The following is an 18,874-nucleotide window of genomic DNA, read 5'->3' on the forward strand; positions in this document are numbered from 1 at the left end:
TAGATGGTGAGGTGGGGGGAATGTGGAGACATGGGGTGCAGTGTCATCAGTGGGGGCGACTGGGTAGAGGAGCGGAGCAAGGGCAGGTGCCAAGAGCCAGGGACTGACAGGAATGGTTGCAGTGACCTGCTCTGCAGTCCTGGTTCCCAGAGCTGAGTGGCCCAGAGTCACCTCAGAAGCCAGCGCACAGTGACCAGATCTAGAGCACAAAGTGGCCCCGTGGTATTTGTGTGCGGACTTCGGGTGGTCGCCTCCCAGGGAGCTGGGAATGCCTGTCTGGGCTGCAGGACTTGGTGGTCAGTCACTGTGGATGGACAGGCACCCGACCTGCCCCACCCCTGCCCATGGCCCCGCCTCCGCTGGCGCTGGCTCTAGTGCTGGCGACCCCACCCAGACTTGGGCCACTCTAGACACTTTGGGGACCCGACCAAGGTCTCCTCATACTCTGCTGCTCTGCCTCCCTCCGAGGGCATGGACTTTTTCCACACCTCCCACAGTTAAGTCAAGCTTTCTGTTTTAAAACTTTTTTCCTCCTTCTTTTAATTTGATTAGACCTCCTCTATCCATTTCTTCCCATCCGTGGTATGTCATTTGTGATTCTGATCTGTTTAACTGTGGACTCAACTGTTCAGGTGTGATTTTCTTCATAACTCAGTGAGATGTAATTTTTTATTGATCAACTGATTGAGTAGTGGCTGAGAGCAATGGAGAGGGATAGCATGACAGAGAAGAACTTGAGGCAGCCCACACTGAGGCACTGCTGATCAAGCCTTTCTCCTCCAGGTGGGGGTCCAGGGCTAGCCCTAAGCTGCTTACTCTATCATATCTGCTGGAGGACTTTAATTGAGTCCTGGCTGTGGAGCAGCACAGGGGTGACTGGATCCAGGATGTGTTGGGTATGCAGAAGGGACCTGAGCTCTTACTCCAGAAGAAGCCTCAAGAATCCCTGGTCTCAGTCAAGGACTGTGGATCCATCCTTTCAGCCCTGCCAGGTGGCTCCTGCTCCTATCTCCATACCCACCCTGCCTATTTCCATATCCATCCTGGCCTATAGGAAGGGACAGGAGGCTTGGACTGCTCTTATGCTCACCAGGGGAGAATGGAATATTCACACCAAACAATTCCCACCCCCAGCCCAGGGCAGCCTTCCCTGTTAGAGACAGCCAAGGATCATTCCTGGAGGGATATGGACACAGACCTGCACTTGAACAAGTGGGGAACATGCCAGGAAGACTGGCCAAGTAAATGAATTCTTTGGACAGTTAAATGCTGTCTTTGCAGCACCTGGATATGAGATGCTGTCAGGGCCTGAAAAGTGAATGCAATATCTTGAAGCTACCTTGAAGTGCTGGTACATTTTTTTTTCTTTTTCTCCCCCTCCTCCTCTTTCTGCTCTTCTTCCTCCTCCTCCTTTTCCTCCTTTTCATGGTCCTCCTCCTCCTGCTCTCTGTTTTCATTTTTTTTTCTTTCTAGTACTAAATTCTGTTATAATCTGCTACTTCATTTTGCTTCAGTTAATGTACGTAAATCAATCAATAAAATATAAAAAAGGATAAGATCCTGCTTGACTTGTGTGCTCTCTTGACATACCCCCACCCTTGATTCTGCCAGTGAAAGAACAGCTATTTCACAAATCCATGGACTTTGAAATAAATGTTGCATTTCTTTATTAATGAAAATAAATTATCTTGGTTTAGCAATAAACAAAAATTAAATAAATATATATATGTACGCTATGTAAAACAAAAAATATTTCTCAAGAAATGTTTTTAAATTTACACAAAGGGATTTAAAAGGAGGCTGTGCAGCTCAGCACAGAAGCTCAAGGACTGTTGTTAAGGATCCTGGTTTGAGCCCTTGGTTTCCCACCTGCAGGAGGGTCACTTCACAAGCGGTGAAGTAGGTATCTGTCTTTCTCTCTCTGTCTTTCCCATCTCTCTTGGTTTCTCTCTGTCTTATCCAACAACAACAACAAGGGCAACAAAATGGGAACAAGGCTTTCAGGAGCAGTGGATTTGTAGTGCAGACATTGAACCCTAACGATAACCCTGGAGCCAAAAAAAAAAAAAAAAAGGATTTCAAGCCTTGGATTCTAGCTACTCACTAACATGTGGATCACATCACTAGAAATGTGGATTTTCGAGAGTAGAGACAACATCTAGACAGACCAAAGGACATACATGAATGACACAAACTCAGTCTCCAGCACCACTATCTTTCAGAGTTGAGTTATAATCAATCATTATGTTAGGCTATAATTATTTAGTAATTATAATTACCAATATGATTATATTAGACTATAAATTTGATAATCATAGTTACAATAAAATTGTTATAACTATGTAGTAATTGCAATAGATAATATTTAATATAACACAGAATTACACTATCAAATAATATTTTCTATATTGTATTTCATATTATATTATTTACAATATGATACAAAATACTAGATAAGTACTACATAACACTTAGCTTGTAATATTTAGTCATGTTAATGTTATAATACATTACTTTTTTATATTATATGTGATCATGTATGACATGTCCTATTGTAGAATCATATAGGATCATATAATAGATAATATTGTAGATATTTTAGAACAGATATCATACAATACATAACATAGCATATATAATGATATAGTGAAATCATCATATTATTTTAATATAAAAAGCTTATATTGGGATGTATCATGGCTATGCAATGCACTTGGTCCCAGAGGCTCTGAGGTCTTAGAGTCAATCCCTCAGCACCAGAGTCAGCCAGGACTCTGCAGTGCTCTGCTTTAAACAAAAAATGAAATATCTGTGCCCACTGAAATATACATTTATACATATATGTTACATATATAGTTCTTATTAATATATTTTCATTATATATGTATTTTTATTTTTCATCATAATTAGCCTGAATAGTATTCCTGGTAGTATTGTCATCAGAACATGGGTGATCAGATGGTTCTTGGAATAGTAGCTAGGTCTATGTAGCCATGGCATGAGTGCCATTCCCATCCATGATAATATCCCAACTCCAAAATAGATCATATTCCTGATCCCTCACTTTTGTTGAGAAGTATATATGAGAGGCTAGGTGGTAGCACACCTGACTGAACATACATGTTATAGTGTGCAAGCAGCCAGGTTCGAGTCCCTGGTTCCCATGTGCAGAGGGAAAGCTTCATGAATGGTGAAGCAGAGCTGTAGGTGTCTCTCTGTCTCTCTTCCTCTCTACCTCCCCCTTCCCTCTTTATTTCTGACTGTCTCTATCCAACAAATAAAGATAAAAAATTAAAAAGGAGTGAGAAGTAGATATGAGACAATCAATAAGATTGATAGTCCCCAAGAGAGATTTTTTTTCCAGAGAGGTATACCACTGGTTTCTGGCTTGACTAGGGTTTGAAACTAAAGCTCTGATGCCTATAGCATGAAGGCCTTTGTACAGAGCCAGTATACTAAGTAAGCATTCTGCTTAAGTTGTTGTATTTTCAACAGTTAGCTGCAAAGCAGACTATGGGGTTGACTGCTTCAGACACAAATGATACATTGAATGTTGTTTGTGATTCTTTTCTCTGCAGAGTATTGAGAGGACCTCACCTCCCTTTCCCATACCAAGAGAAAAAAGAATATTCACTTTCTTTTTTTTTAAATTTCTTTACTGAAGAATTACTGTTTTACATTCAACAGTAAATACAATAGTTTATACATGCATAACATTCCCCAGTTTCCCATATAACAATACAACCCCTACTAGGTCCTCTGTTATCCTCCTTGGATCTGTATTCTCCCCACACACCCCACACACCCCAGAGTCTTTTACTTTGGTGCAATACACCAATTCCATTTCAGGTTCTATTTGTGTTTTTTTTTTCTGATCTTGTTTTTCAACTTCTGCCTGAGAGTGAGATCTTCCCATATTCATCCTTCCATTTCTGACTTATTTCACTTAACATGAATTTTTCAAGGTCCATCCAAGATGGGCTGAAAATGGTGAAGTCACCATTTTTTATAGCTGAGTAGTATTCCATTGTGTATATATACCACAACTTGCTCAGCCACTCGTCTGTTGCTGGACACCTGGGTTGCTTCCAGGTTTTGGTTATTACAAATTGTGCTGCTATGAACATATGTGCACACAGATCTTTTTGGATGGATGTGTTGGGTTCCTTAGGATATATCCCCAGGAGAGGAATTGCAGGATCATAGGGTAGGTCCATTTTTCTAGCCTTCTGAGAGTTCTCCAAACTGTTCTCCACAGAGGTTGGACCAATGTACATTCCCACCAGCAGTGCAGGAGGGTTCCTTTGACCCCACACCCTCTCCAGCATTTGTTGCTGTTACCTTTTCTGATGTATGAAATTTTCACAGGAGTGAAGTGGTATCTCATTGTTGTCTTTATTTGCATTTCTCTGAAAATCAAAGACTTGGAGCATTTTTTCATGTGTTTATCAGCCTTTTGGATCTCTTCTGTGGTGAATATTCTGTCCATCTTTGGATGGGCTTATTTGTTATCTTGTTGTTGAGTTTGGTAAGCTTTTTATATATTCTGGTTATTAGCCTCTTGTCTGATGTATGGCATGTAAAGATCTTCTCCCATTCTCTGAGGGGTCTCTTGGTTTGGGTAGTGGTTTCTTTCGCTGTGAAGAAGATTTTTAATTTGATGTAGTCCCATAGGTTTATACTTACCTTAGTCTTCTTTGTAATTGGATTCGTTTCATTGGTCTTTAAAATTTATGCAGAAAAGAATTCTGCCAATATTTTCCTCTAAGTATCTGATAGTTTGTGGTCTAACATCCAAGTCCTTGATCCAATTGGATTTTATTTTTGTATTTGGTGAAATACAGTGATTCAGTTTCATTCTTCTGCATGTTTCAACCCATTTTTTCCAACACCATTTGTTGAAGAGACTCTACTTTCCCCATTTAATAGACTGGGCACCTTTGTCAAAGATTAGATTTCCATAGGTGTGAGGGCTTACTTCTGGGCTCTCAATTCTATTCCACTGGTCAGTGTGTCTATTCATGTTCCAGTACCAAGCAGTTTTTTTCTTTTTTATTTAAGAAAGGATTAATTAACAAAAGCATAGGGTAGGAGGGGTACAATTCCACACAATTCCCACCACCCAATCTCCATATCCCACCCCCTCCCCTGATAGCTTTCCCATTCTCTATCCGTCTGGGAGCATGGACCCAGGGTCGTTGAGGGTTGCAGAAGGTAGAAGGTCTGGCTTCTGTAATTGCTTCCCCGCTGAACATGGGCGTTGACTGGTCGGTCCATACTCCCAGTCTGCCTCTCTCTTTCCCTAGTAGGGTGTGTCTCTGGGGAAGTGGAGCTCCAGGACACATTGGTGGGGTCTTCAGTCCAGGGAAGCCTGGCCGGCATCCTGATGACATCTGGAACCTGGTGACTGAAAAGAGAGTTAACATACAAAGCCAAACATATTGTTGAGCAATCATGGACCCAAAGCTACCAAGCAGTTTTGATGACAATGGCCCTACAATACAATTTGAGATCTGGGAGTGTGATGCCTCTAGTTCTGTTCTTTTTTCTCAAGATTGTTTTGGCAATTCTAGGTCTTTTCTGGTTCCAGATAAACATTTGTAGCATTTGTTCTATTCTCCTAAAAATTGTGGTTGGGATCTTGATGGGGATAGCATTAAATCTGTATATGGCTCTGGGTAGTATATTCATTTGGATGATGTTAATTCTTCCAACCCATGATCATGGAATATCTTTCCACTTCTTTGTGTCTTTTCAATTTCCATGAGTATTAACTCATAAATTTCAGTATACAACTCTTTTACTTCTTTGGCTAGGCTTATTCCTAGATACTTTATTGTTTTTATTGCTATAATAAAGGGAATTGATTTCTGGATTTCAATTTCTTCTAACTTAGTGTTTGCATAGAGGATTTCCAGTGACTTTTTGAATATTAATTTTGTAGCCTGACACCTTCCTGTATTGCCTGATGATTTCCAAAAGCTTCTTGCTGGATTCCTTAGGTTTTTCTATGTATACTATCATGTCCTCTGCAAATAGGGAGAGTTTGACTTCTTCTCTTCTAATCTGTATGCCTTGAATTCCTTGCTCCTGCCTGATTGCTATGGCAAGAACTTCCAACACTATGTTGAATAGTAATGGTGATAGTGGGCAGCTCTGTCTAGTACCTGATTTGAGGGGAAATGCTTCCATTTTTTCACCACTGAGTATGATGTTGGCTGTAGGTTTGCTATATATAGACTCCACTATCTTCAGGAATTTTCCATCTATTCCCCCTTTTTGTAGTGTTTTGATCATAAAGGGGTGTTGGATTTTGTCAAAGGCTTTTTATGCATCTATTGATATGTCCATTTTGTTTTGGGTCTTTCTTTTGTTGATGTGGTGGATCACACTCATTGATTTACGTATATTAAACCAACCTTTCATGTCTGGGATAAACCCCACTTGGTCATGATGAACAATCTTTTTAATATACTGCTGTATCCAGTTGGCTAGAATTTTGTTCAATATTTTAGCATCTATGTTCATCAGAGCTATTGGTCTGTAGTTTTCTTTTTTGGTTGTGTCCTTGTCTGCTTTTGGTATTAAAGTGATGTTGGCTTCATAGAAGCTGTCAGGGAGTATTCCAATGTCTTCAATCTTCTGGAAGACTTTTAAAAGTAGAGGTATTAGTTCTTCTTTGGAGGTTTGTAGAATTCATTTTTTAAACCATCTGGTCCAGGACTTTTATTTTTGGGGAGATTTTTGATAACTGTTTCAATTGCATTAGCTGTGGTGGGCCTGCTCATGTTATCTACTTCCTCTTTATTTAGTTTTGGAAGTTGGTAGGTATCTAGGAAATCTTCCATTTCTTCCAGGTTCTCTAGCTTGGTGGCATATACTTGTTCATAGAAGCCTCACATGATATGTTGAATGTCTGTGGTGTCTGTTGTGACTTTCATTTAGTATCCGATTTATTTGGGTCTTCTCCCTTTTGTGTTTTGTGAGTCTGGCTAAAGGTTTCTTGATTTTATTCAGTCTTTTGTAGAACCAACATTTACTTTCGTTGGTCTTTTGTATGGTTTTCTTATTCTCAATGTTATTTATTTCTGCCCTAACTTTAGTTATTTCTGTCCTTCTGGTTGCTTTACGGTTCCTTTGTTCTTCTTCTTCTAGGTCTTTAAGATGTGCAATCAGGCTGTTTATTTTTGCTTTTTCTTGTTTCCTAGTGTGTGCTTGTATAGCTATGAACTTCCCTCTCAGTACTGCCTTAGCTGTCTCCCAAATATTTTGATAGCTTGTGTCTTCATTTTCATTGAACTCTCAAAACATTTTGATTTCTTTCTTGATTTCCTCTTTGACCCAGAAGTTGTTAAGAAGTGTACTGTTGAGTTTCCACATTTTGGGACTATTATTAATCTTTTGTTCATTGTTAAGTGTTAGTTTAATTCCACTGTGGTCTGAGAAGATGCTTGGGATGATTTAAATGCTCTTGAATTTGCTGATGCTGTCTTTGTGGCCTATTGGTTTATCCTTGAGAATGACCCATGTGGATTTGAGTAAAATTTGTATTCCAGTTTCTTGGGATGAATGACTCTGAAAATGTCCAGTATTTCTAGTTTATCTATCCCTTCATTTAGCTCCCTTATGTCTTTATTGATTTTCTGCCTGGATGATCTGTCAAGTTGAGAGAGACTGGGGTGTTGAAGTCCCCTACTATAATTGTGTTGCTATTAATATATTGCTGTAGCTCTTTCAGTAGATGTTTGATGTATTTAGATGGCTTCTAATTGGGTGCACAAATATTAATAATTATTAAGTCCTCTTAATTGACTTGATCCTCTGAGCATTAAGTAGTGTCCATTCCTATCTTTTTTAATCTTATCTATTTTAAAGTCTATCGTGTCAGATATGAGAATAGCTGTTGTTCCTGCCCTTTTGTGGGCCATTGGCTTGTATGATAGTTTTCCATCCTTTCACTTTAAGTCTGTGTTTGTCTTGTTGAGTTAGGTGGGTTTCCTGTAGACAGCATATTGTTGGGTTGTATTTCCTGATCCATCTTCCTACTCTATGTCTTTTAATAGGTGAATTCAGGCCATTCACATTTATTGATATCAAAGATTGAAGATATTTTAATGCCATTCTTGTAGAGTTTTAGAGTGTTCTGATATATGGCTTATTTATGGTGGTCTGTTTATAGGAGAACTTTCAGAACTTCTTTCAGGGCAGGCTTGGTGATAATTGATTCCTTCAACTGTTACTTGTCTGAGAGGGTTTTGATGCCTCCATCTAGTCTGAATGACAGTCTAGCAGGATATAGTATTCTTGGTTGAAAGACTTTCTCATTGAGCACTGCATAGACATTGTTTCCATTCTCTTCTGGTCTATAGTGTTTGTGTGGAGAAGTCTGCTGCTAATCTTATGGGATTTCCTCTGTAGGTGGCTCTGTTTTTCTCTTGCAGCCTTCAGGATCTTTTCTTTATCCTTATTACTTTCCATTCTAAATAGGATGTGTGTTGGTGTCTTTAAGTCTGAGTTAATTCTGTTTGGGACCCTCTGTGCTTCTTGAATCTTTATGTCTTTGATGTTGTCTAGGCTAGAGAAGTTTTCAGCTATTATGGCCTGAAGAATGCTTTCTTCCTCTCCCTCTCTTTCTTCCTCTCCCTCTCTTTCTTCCTCTGTTAAGCCAATCATGCGTATATTGTTTCTTTTGAAGTCATCCCATATGTCTCTGTTGTTGTTTTCAGCATCACTTAATCTCTTTTTGGATCTCTTATTTCTTTTTTAGTTGCCTCTAATTCATCCTCAATCTTGCTATTTCTGTCTTCAGCCTCATTGATTCTATTCTCTCTCCCCTCTACTGTTTTCTATAGTTTATCTATGCTGTTACCCTGTTCTGATATTGTTTTAGCTTGTTTAGCTAGTTGTGTTTTTAGCTCAGCTATTTCAGCTTTCAGATCTCTAATAACCTTGAGATAATTAGTGTTTTATTCCAGAGTCTCATTTGTTGTTCCTGTATTTCTGATTACAATTCTTTTAAATTCTTTATTCACTCCTGTGATTATTTCCTTAGCTAGTGTTTGGATATTGAACTCATTATTTTGTGCTTCACCCTTTGGGGGGCTTTTAGCTGGACTCTTGTCCTGGTTCATTTCTCCAATATTTCTTCTTGTTGGTTTAACCATTTTATATATTATGTTATGAGTTCCCTCTCTCAGTAATTTTCAAATTACTGCTCACTATTGCCTGGATTGACTTGTATCAAAGTAAGTTAATTAAAGGGTTCACAGTGGTGTAAGTTAACAGTTGCTTAAATAGTACCCTGAGTTGGAGCTCAGTGGTTTAAAAACCTCTTTTTTTTTTTTTCCTCCCTGTAGGCTATGGGAGTCTGAGGGCTTTTATACTATAAGTAGGCTTCTTACCTTCATCACTGACTCCTGACCAAGAGATAAAGCAGGGTTTGGCAGAAATAATCTAGTGGTTATGCAAAAAGACTTTCACAGTCCCACCGCTATGCCATGGAGGTATAGATAGGTCTTCTCCTGAGTTTCCTGGTTAGATCTCTCCCCTGGTGTCCTTCCCTGCAGCTGCTTCAGATTCTGAGGGCAGTAGCAATGGAGACTCAGAGTTGCACTTGGTGAGTCTCCGGGGAGTTCTCTCCTCCCTTCAGCTGTCCCCTTTTTGGTGAAACAGACTGGAAGTGGTGTCTCAACTGATACACTGCTGGATAGTTACCAGCCACTTAATCTCTCTCTAGGCTCCTTTCTGTCACCAGCCACATGTGTTTGCACTCACCAGTGATTTGGTGGCTTCCTGCAGTCGTTCTAGTCCTGTCTTGCTTCGGTTCCAGATGGTCTCCTTTGGTATTCCTAGTTGATCCGGGAGAGGAGAGGAGAGGAGAGGAGAGAAAGAGAAAGAGATCTGCTAAAGAATATTCACTTTCTTTCACGTATGGGGGGGGGGGATATGAATATCAGTCCAGAACTACTGCTGAGTTCTGCATCAAGTCTTGTTCTGTGAGGATCTCAACTGGAATGTCAGATCCTTCTCTCAATTTCTCATAAAGTCAGTCCATCATTCAGTTAGTAAATTAATTACAAATCAATCTTTTTTTCTTTATTTAAGAAATTAGGGAGGTCTACATAGGAACCTGCACACCCCCTAAAATTTGTGGAAAGAAAAGTAGAAAAAGGCCTACTCACTCCATTCTTAGAGAGAGAAGGATGGTGGTTGAAGGGAGATGGACATGAAAACAGTACACCTCCTCCTTTGATTCCACCTATTTTAATCTTAGTGTTATTCTGTAGTTTCTTAGGCTTCAGGGATTGTTACAACTATGGTCAGTTAGTGTGGATATAGATTAGGAGCAATTTCACACTGCTTTTTTGATAAGCTAGGAAAACAATGAAAAATAACCTGAAAACTCAACAAAATACAATCAGGTCTTCTTCAGAAACTCTCTAAGACATAGGTTAAGTAAAGACTGTGGCCAGTGCATACAGAAGGGGTGAGGAAGAGATTCTTGGAGTTCAAGAAGCCATACCTGGTGAGGGCTGGTTCTGAACTGGAAGTGAACAGGAAGCTGAGCACTTTATCAGGGACAGGAGAAGACCAAGAACAATATTCCATTTCCTTATTGGAGCTCATCACTCCCATAACACTGACTATCAATACAATGCTCAGCAGAATCTAGATTTAGTGACCGTATATTAGAGTTGACAATTTTGGGGACCCAAAATAGTTAGTGTGACCAAAATATTTCCCTTTCTGAATTTATCTTCTCTTTTAAAACTTTATAATTTTATTTATTTTCCCTTTTGTTGCCCTTGTTGTTTTTTATTGTTTTTGTAGTTATTATTGTTGTCGTTGTTAGATAGGACAGAGAGAAATGGAGAGAGGAGGAGAAGACAGAGAGGGGGAGAGAAAGATAGACATCTGCAGACTTGCTTCACTGCCTTTTAAGCGACCCCCCTGCAGGTGGGGAGCTGGGGGCTCAAACTGGGATCCTTATGCTGGTCCTTGCACTTCATGCCACATGCACATAACCCGCTGCACTACCGCCCAACTCCCCCATGAATCTCTCTTTTCTTATCCCTGTTGTCTCTCTTTTCCTATTGCTCTCTCTTTCTTTCCTTATCTCTGTTTTATTACTTAATCATGAGTGATTAAGTTAAAAATTTACTTATATTTGAGGCACAGGGGTAGATAGCATAATGATTATGCAAAGAGACTTTCATGCTTGAGGCTTAAAGTCCCAGGTTCAGTCCCCCTCACACCATAAGCCAGAGCTGAGCAGTGCTCTGCTTTGATATGTTGCCTCTCTTAAAAGCTTAGACCAGGGAGAACAGAAGCAACTGGTGTCACAGCTATATACAAATAATGTCAAAGGACATAAATTATGGTGATGCTGTGTATGATACAGCAAATCCTAACAAAGGGATTTTTCAAAGTTAACCCAATTTCTAAATAATATGATTATAGCAATAATTATCTATTGTCTTCTTAAACCCTAAGACAGCAGGAACCTCCTGCTTCCTCTATAGAGCCTATATTTCCCCCAGTCATGGAACCTCTAGGGTGGGGCTCACTTTCCTGCATGCTTCTCTTAATTCATACCAAATGATTTTGCATCCACTGATCCCAACCTAATCAATACAATAGGTACCAACTCAGCCTGCTTCACAACAGACTATGGACGTCAGGCCTGGAATGTCAACCCTTCAGTCTCATTACTCAGGTGAGACCTTTCCTTTCATAGGATTCTCTAATTCCATTCACTTCCTAATAAATTCCCAAAACCGAGATATAGACCAGGTCCCATGAGATAGAGCATATGTCCACATGTATCTATAAATTAGGGCAAAATATATACCTGAAAGCAAAAATACACAGTAGTCTGAAGTGAGTCAGTATAAAGTTCATAATGAAATAATGTCTACTTAGACTTAGATACCCTTCTCACCTACTTCCTATTACAGTTCCCTCACTCACTCTAAAGCTAGCCTTATCAAAGCAAGGACTGCAAAAGTTGAATAAGGGCAAGAGACTGGCATACCTTAACGATTACTCTTTAGTCACTATCAGACCACCCCATCAGCTGGGCCCTATTCAGAGAGTCCTGAGATTCCCAAACAGACTTGATGGTCCTAGACCTCAAATGAATCCCTCTCCCTAACATTACCAGTCATTTCTCTCAGGAACAACAAAATAGACCCCTTTGTGGGCCTCCCATAGGATGTTGCCCTCAACTTGGATCAACAACAGCAGAGAATGTTCCATCTTCTGAAGGGAGGCTGGACAGCACACTCTATGTTCCACTGAGGAAGATGGGTCCTGAAATTAAGGCAGTTTGGAACGATCCTACTCATCACCACAGAATGTGAGCTCAGATCTACAGGGATGCAGAGGTCACATAGGCTCCTAAGCTGAATACTGGCCCCAGATCACATTAAATCTACAGGGTTTACAGTCAACAACATTTATACAACTTTCCCATATTTTGGAACTATTCTTCCCTGATGCAGCTTTCTAGTCCTTTTACCAGCCATGGCATCATCTCCCCACACAATAACTAGGACCCACCTGTATATCAAATTTCAGGCTCGGGAAAAAAAATTAGTATAGTCATGGAATATAACTTTTGGAATATAATTAAAATATGCTTACTAGCTATCAACAAAATGGAGACCCCCCCCCCCCAACTCTTCATCTGCACTATTCCAGCCTTTAGGTTCATTATTAGTCAACAACTTGTTTGGCTTTATATGCTAACTCTCTTTTCAGCCACCAGGTTCCAGATGCTAGCATGATGCCAACCAGACTTCCCTGGACAGACAAGCACACCAATGTGTCCTGGAGCCCTGCTTCCCTAGAGCCCTTGCCCCACTAAGGAAAGAGAGAGACAGGCTGGGAGTATGGATCGACCTGTCAATTCCCATGTTCGTTGGGGAAGCAATTACAGAAGCCAGACCTTCCACCTTCTGTATCCCATGATGACCATGGGTCCATACTCCCAGAGTGATAAAGAACAGGAAAGCTATCAGGGAAGGGGATGGGATATAGAATTCTGAAGGTGGGAATTGTACGGAGTTGTACCCCTATTATCCTATGGTTTTGTCAGTGTTTCCTTTTTTATAAATAAAAAAAAAAAAAAAACCTTCTATTTAGGAAGCTCTCTGATTGACTCAGGCTCCCACAGTCCATAGGGAAGATATGTCACAACCAAATCACCAGCAGTGGATGTGAGAGTGATCTGGCTGCAACATCTGTCACCCCAGTGATTGCCAGGATTGATTCAGCTGATCTCTGCTAGGTGGGTGGTCCTCTTCCGCTCTCACTGCCATGTGCTTCCCTCCTGAAGCTGTGTGCTCAGTGGAAGAAGAGGGCCTTCCCTGAATAGAGACGACTGGTCTTTAGTAGAGAGTATATGGGTAGCTGTGTTCTCCTGCTAGAACCTCCAAACAAGCTCACAAATCGCTAGCAGCATAACAAGGGATTAACAGTCACTGTGCTTCACTTCAGGGCTTGAGGTAAAACAATACTAACTGTTAAAACTTACAGCTGTGAACTCTTAGGTAACCTACTTAGACAAAAGTTGATTCAGGCAAGTGTGATCAGTGGATTGAAAAGTGTGAGGGAGGGACACTTTAAGACTGAATAGCTTCAAATAAGACAGCACCAGCTTGCTATTCTAGTCATCCAGTTGTCCCTTCAATTTGACAAGAGACTATACCCTCCATCTTCCAAAAGTAGCTGTGTCAACATTAGATGAACGGACATGTATGTATGAGATGACCTCAAAAGGAGTAATATGCACATTGGCTTGCTAGAGGAAGATACAGAAGAAGGGGAAGAAAGCTTTTTTTTTTTTTTGCCTCCAGGGTTATTGCTGGAGCTCGATGCCTGCACCATGAATCGACTGCTCCTGGAGGCCATTTTTCCCCCTTCTTGTTGACCTTGTTGTTGTAGCCTTGTTGTGGTTATTGTTGTTGTTGATGTCGTTCGTTGTTAGATAAGACAGAGATAAATGAAGAGAGGAGGGAAAGATAGAGAAGGGGAGAGAAACATAGACACCTGCAGACCTGCTCCACTGCCTGTGAAGCGACTCCCCTGCAAGTGGGGAGCTGGGAGCTTGAACAGGGTATGCGGGTCCTTGCGCTTTGCACCATGTGCACTCAACCCACTGTGCTACCACCCGACCCCCGGAAGCAAGCACTCTATAGGAGATAATAAAAGAAAACTTCCCCACTCTAAACAACAGAAAGGACATAAAGATTCAGGAATTCCAAACAGTCCCAAATATAATTTACTCAAAGTTAAAGAGGCCAAGACACATCATATTTAGCATGAAAAGTAATAAGGATAAAGAAAGAATTCTAAAGGGGGTCGGGTGGTGGCACACCTGGTTGAGTACACATGTTACAGTGCACAAGACCTGGGTTCAAGGCACCAGTCCCCACCTATAAGGGGAAAGCTTTGAAAGTGGTGAAGCAGTACTGCAAGTCTCTCTGTCTCCCTCTTTATCTCCACCACCCTATTGATTTCTGGCTGTCTCTATCCAATAAATAAAGATAATAAAAAAATTAAACAAACAAGAAAGAATTCTGAAGGCTGCAAGAAAAAAACAGAAAGCCACATACAGAATAAAACCCTTAAGATTATCAGCAGATTTTTCCATACAAACTCTAAAAGCCAGAAGAGAGTGGCAAGATACATATCCTGTACTTCGATGAGAAAGGCTTTCAACCAAGACTGTTGTACCCTGGCAGACTCTCATTCAGAGGGATAAAAACCTGTTCAGACAAGCAACAGTTGAAGGAACCAACTACTGCACGCTGCCCTGCAAGAAGTTCTAAAAGGTCCCCTATAAACAATAACATCACCAAAGACATGCCATATATTCAAATACTCATAAAGGTTTAGAATAATGGCACTAAAATATCATAAATCTATAATATCAGTTATTGTCTGTGGCCTGAATCCACATATTAGAAAGCACAGAATAAGATGGATCAGAAAACACAACCTAATCATACGTTGTCTGTAGGAATCCCACCTAACTCAACAGGACAAACACAGACTCAAAGTGAAAGGATGAAAAGCTATCATACAAGCTAATGGACCTCATAAAAAGGAACAACATTTTAATATCTGACAAAATAGACTTTAAAATAAGTAAAGTAATAAAAGATAGGGATGGTCATTACTTAGTGCTCAGAGAATCAGTCAACCTAAAGAAGTTAACAATTATTAACATATATATGGACCCAGTCAGAGACCATCTAAACACATCAAACATCTACTGAAAGGGCTACAGCAATACATCAATAGCCACACAGTAGTAGTAGGAGACTTCAACTCCCCACTCTCTCAACTTGACAGATCATCCAGGAAGAGAATTAATAAAGTAACAACAGCAGAAGAGACAGTGGTGCACATGATTAATTGCTCACTTTACAGTGTGTAAAGATCCAGGTTCAAGCCCCTGGTTCCCACTTGCAGGGAGAAAGCTTCATGGGTATTGAAGCAGGGCTTCAAATATCTCTGTCTCTTTTCCTCTCTCTTTTTAAATTTATTTTTAATTGTTTATTATTGGATAGAGATAGAAACTGGGAGGGGAAAATGGGTAGGGAAAGAGACAAAGAGACACTTGTAGCCCTTCTTCACCACAAATGAAGCTTTCTCCCTGCATGTGAGGACCAGGGGCTTGAACTTGGGTCCTTGTGCACTGTAATGTGTGAACTCAACCAGATGCACCACCACCCAGCCCCTCTCTTTCCCTCTCTATCTCCCCCCTTTTTATAAATTTCCTTCTCTATTCAATAATAAATAAATACATTTTTTAAAAGTAAATGATTAAATTAAGAGGTAGATAAACTAGAACTATTAGGCATTTTCAGAGTCATTCACCCAAGAAACTGGAATACACATTCTTTTTCAAGTCCACATGGGACATTCTCAAGGATAGACCATATGTTAGGCCACAAAGACAGTGTCAACAAATTCAAAAGCATTGGAATTTTCCCAATCATCTTCTCAGACCACAGTGGAATTAAGTTTAACATTTAACAACAAACAGAGAATTAGTAAAAAGAAGAATCTCAAAATATTTAAACTCAATAGCACACTAATTAACAACTACTGGGTCAAAAAGGAAATTAAGGAAAAATTGTTTCAAGAATCAAATGAAGATGAACACATAAGATATCAAAATATTTGGGACACAACTAAAGCAGTATTAAGAAGGAAATTCATAGCCATACATGTATACATTAGGGAACAATAAAAAGCTCAAATAAACAACCTGACTACACACCTTAAAGACTTAGAAGAAAAAGAATAAAGGACTGAAATGACTAAAATTAGGGCATAAGTAAAAAATAAGAGAACCCAGCATCTTGTATATAGCTGTACCACCGGTTGCTTCTGTTCTACCTGGTCTAGACTACGGTTTTATTAATGTCTCCTTTATTAAATTAAAAAAAAAGAATGAGAAAAAAAATAAGAGAACCATACAAAATGATCAATAAACCTAAATGCTGGTTTTTTGAAAGGGGAAATAAAATTGACAAAACCTTTGCCAAACTCAGAGAGAGAGAGAGAGAAAGAGAGAGAGAAGAGACTCAAGTAGATAGGATTGCAAATGAAAAAGAAGATGTCACAACAGACACCACAAGAATCCAAGTATTATACAAGGCTTTTATTTATTTTAATTTGTTTTTATTAGTAATTTTATGTAAGATAATTAGGTTCCCACAACCAGAGTTCTGTGTCCCATCCCCTACATTGGAAACTGCAGTAATTCTTACAAGGCCACAGATATGGGTTGATTCTATATCTGTCTGTCTGTCTGTCTGTCTGTCTGTCTATCTATCTATCTAATTTTCCCCAATTTTTCTACAGTCCTGCTTTCACTTACTTTCTAGTTCACGCTTAGACCTATTACTACTTTCGAGCATCCTTTCCCCCCCCTTTTCTTTATTTTTTTTTCCTGTTTCTCTCCATATTAGTTTTTTATTTCACCATTCCCATCACCAATGGTCTGTGTCCCTATGCCAGGCCCATAGATAGTTCTCCCACAGTCTTAAAAATTGGACTACAAAACCTGGATTAGGGCAAGATACGGGAAAACTTAAATGATGCCTTTTTGGTCAATAGCAGGCCATCCCATCATCTGCACCTCTAGTCAGGGATTCACTGGATTCCCACGTTGATTTTATTGGCCTAGACCTCTAATAGACTCTTCTTTCTATGATCTCTCCTCACTTCTATCAGGAACATTATCATAAGCCCTCTTGCGAACCTCTCCAGTATTTTGTCCTCACTATAGAGCAGCAATGGTAGTGACTGCCTCACTCACTGAAGGAAAGCTGAGTCAACTTACTCTCCACTTGAGGAAGACTATTCCTGAAATGAGTGCAGCCAAGAATGTACACAGCTGTGACCATGGAGTGTGAGCTCAGACTGACAGGGACTCAGAGGTTACATAGGCTCCTGTGCTAAATATGAATAGATATGGGCCCTAGGTCAGATCAATGAAGTTAACAGTTAATAGTATTTATATACCTTCTTCATATTTGGGTGCTACTCTCAGCCCTAATCAAGCTTTCTAGTTCTATTTTCACCTCTGACACCATCCAAGTCCTTGATCCACTTGGTATTTACTTTTGTGTTTAGTGAAATACAGTGGTTCATTTTCATTCTTCTTCATTTTTTTTTTTTTGTCAACCCAATTTTCCACCACTATTTGTTGAAGAGACTTTCCTTTCCCCATTTAATAGTATGGGCACCCTTGTCAAATATTAGATGTCCATAGGTGTAGGGGTTTATTTCTGGGCTCTCAATTCTATTTCACTGTCTGTTTTATTTTCCAGTACCAAACAGTTTTAATTACAATGGCCCTATAATACAATTTGAGATCTGGAAGTGTGATGCCTTCAGTTCTGTTCTTTCTTCTCAAGATTTTTTTGGGCAATTCTATGTCTTTTCTGGTTCCAGATAAACATTTGTAGTTTTTGTTCTATTCTCCTAAAAATTTGGGTGGAAAGGCAACAAAAGGGAAAATAAATATTAAAAAAAATTTTTTTAATTGGGTGGAATCTTGATGGGGATTGTATTAAATTTGTATATGGCTCTGGGTAGTATATTCATTTTGATGATGTGAATCCTTACAACCCATGAACATGAAATATCTTTGAATCTCTTTTTGTCTTTTTCCAGTTCCTTGAACAGTGACTCAAAGTTTTCAGTATGCAAGTCTTTTATTAGGCTTATTCCTAGATATTTTATTGTTTTTGTTAGGTTAGGTATATTCCTAGATATTTTATTGTTTTTGTTAGGTTAAGTTTATTCTAGATATTTTATTGGGTTTATTCCTAGATATTTTGTTGTTTCTGTTGCTACACTAAAAGGAAACTCTCTGTCTTCTGTACATCACTGCATTTTGCTGGTCAGTGTTTTTGTATCTGGCTTCTCTATGTCTCTCCTGCTCTCTACTCTCTGCTTGGCCTTTGCTTTCTTCTAGACTTTCTCTGCTATAAATGATTTCACAGATCTGTGACAACAACCACACACAAATACACCTCAGTCAGTAGTCATCCTGCCAACTGTAGAATCCATAAGACCCTCATTGTCATATCAGGGGACATACACACACACACACACACACACACACACACACACACACACACACACACACTTCCCCACCTACCTTATCTTCTCTCTCTCTCTCTCTCTTTCTTTCTTCACTTTTATCTGCCTCCTCTCCTCCTACCTCACTCACTCTTGCCCTTTCCCTATGAAATTGGAATTGGAGAATATTATGCTTAGTCAAGCAAGAAATAAGGTAAAGGACAACTACAGAATGGTTTCACTTATATACTGAATATAGAGAATT

The sequence above is a fragment of the Erinaceus europaeus genome, chromosome 3 (genome assembly GCF_950295315.1).
Source record: "Erinaceus europaeus chromosome 3, mEriEur2.1, whole genome shotgun sequence".
NCBI classification, from domain to species: Eukaryota; Metazoa; Chordata; class Mammalia; order Eulipotyphla; family Erinaceidae; genus Erinaceus; species Erinaceus europaeus.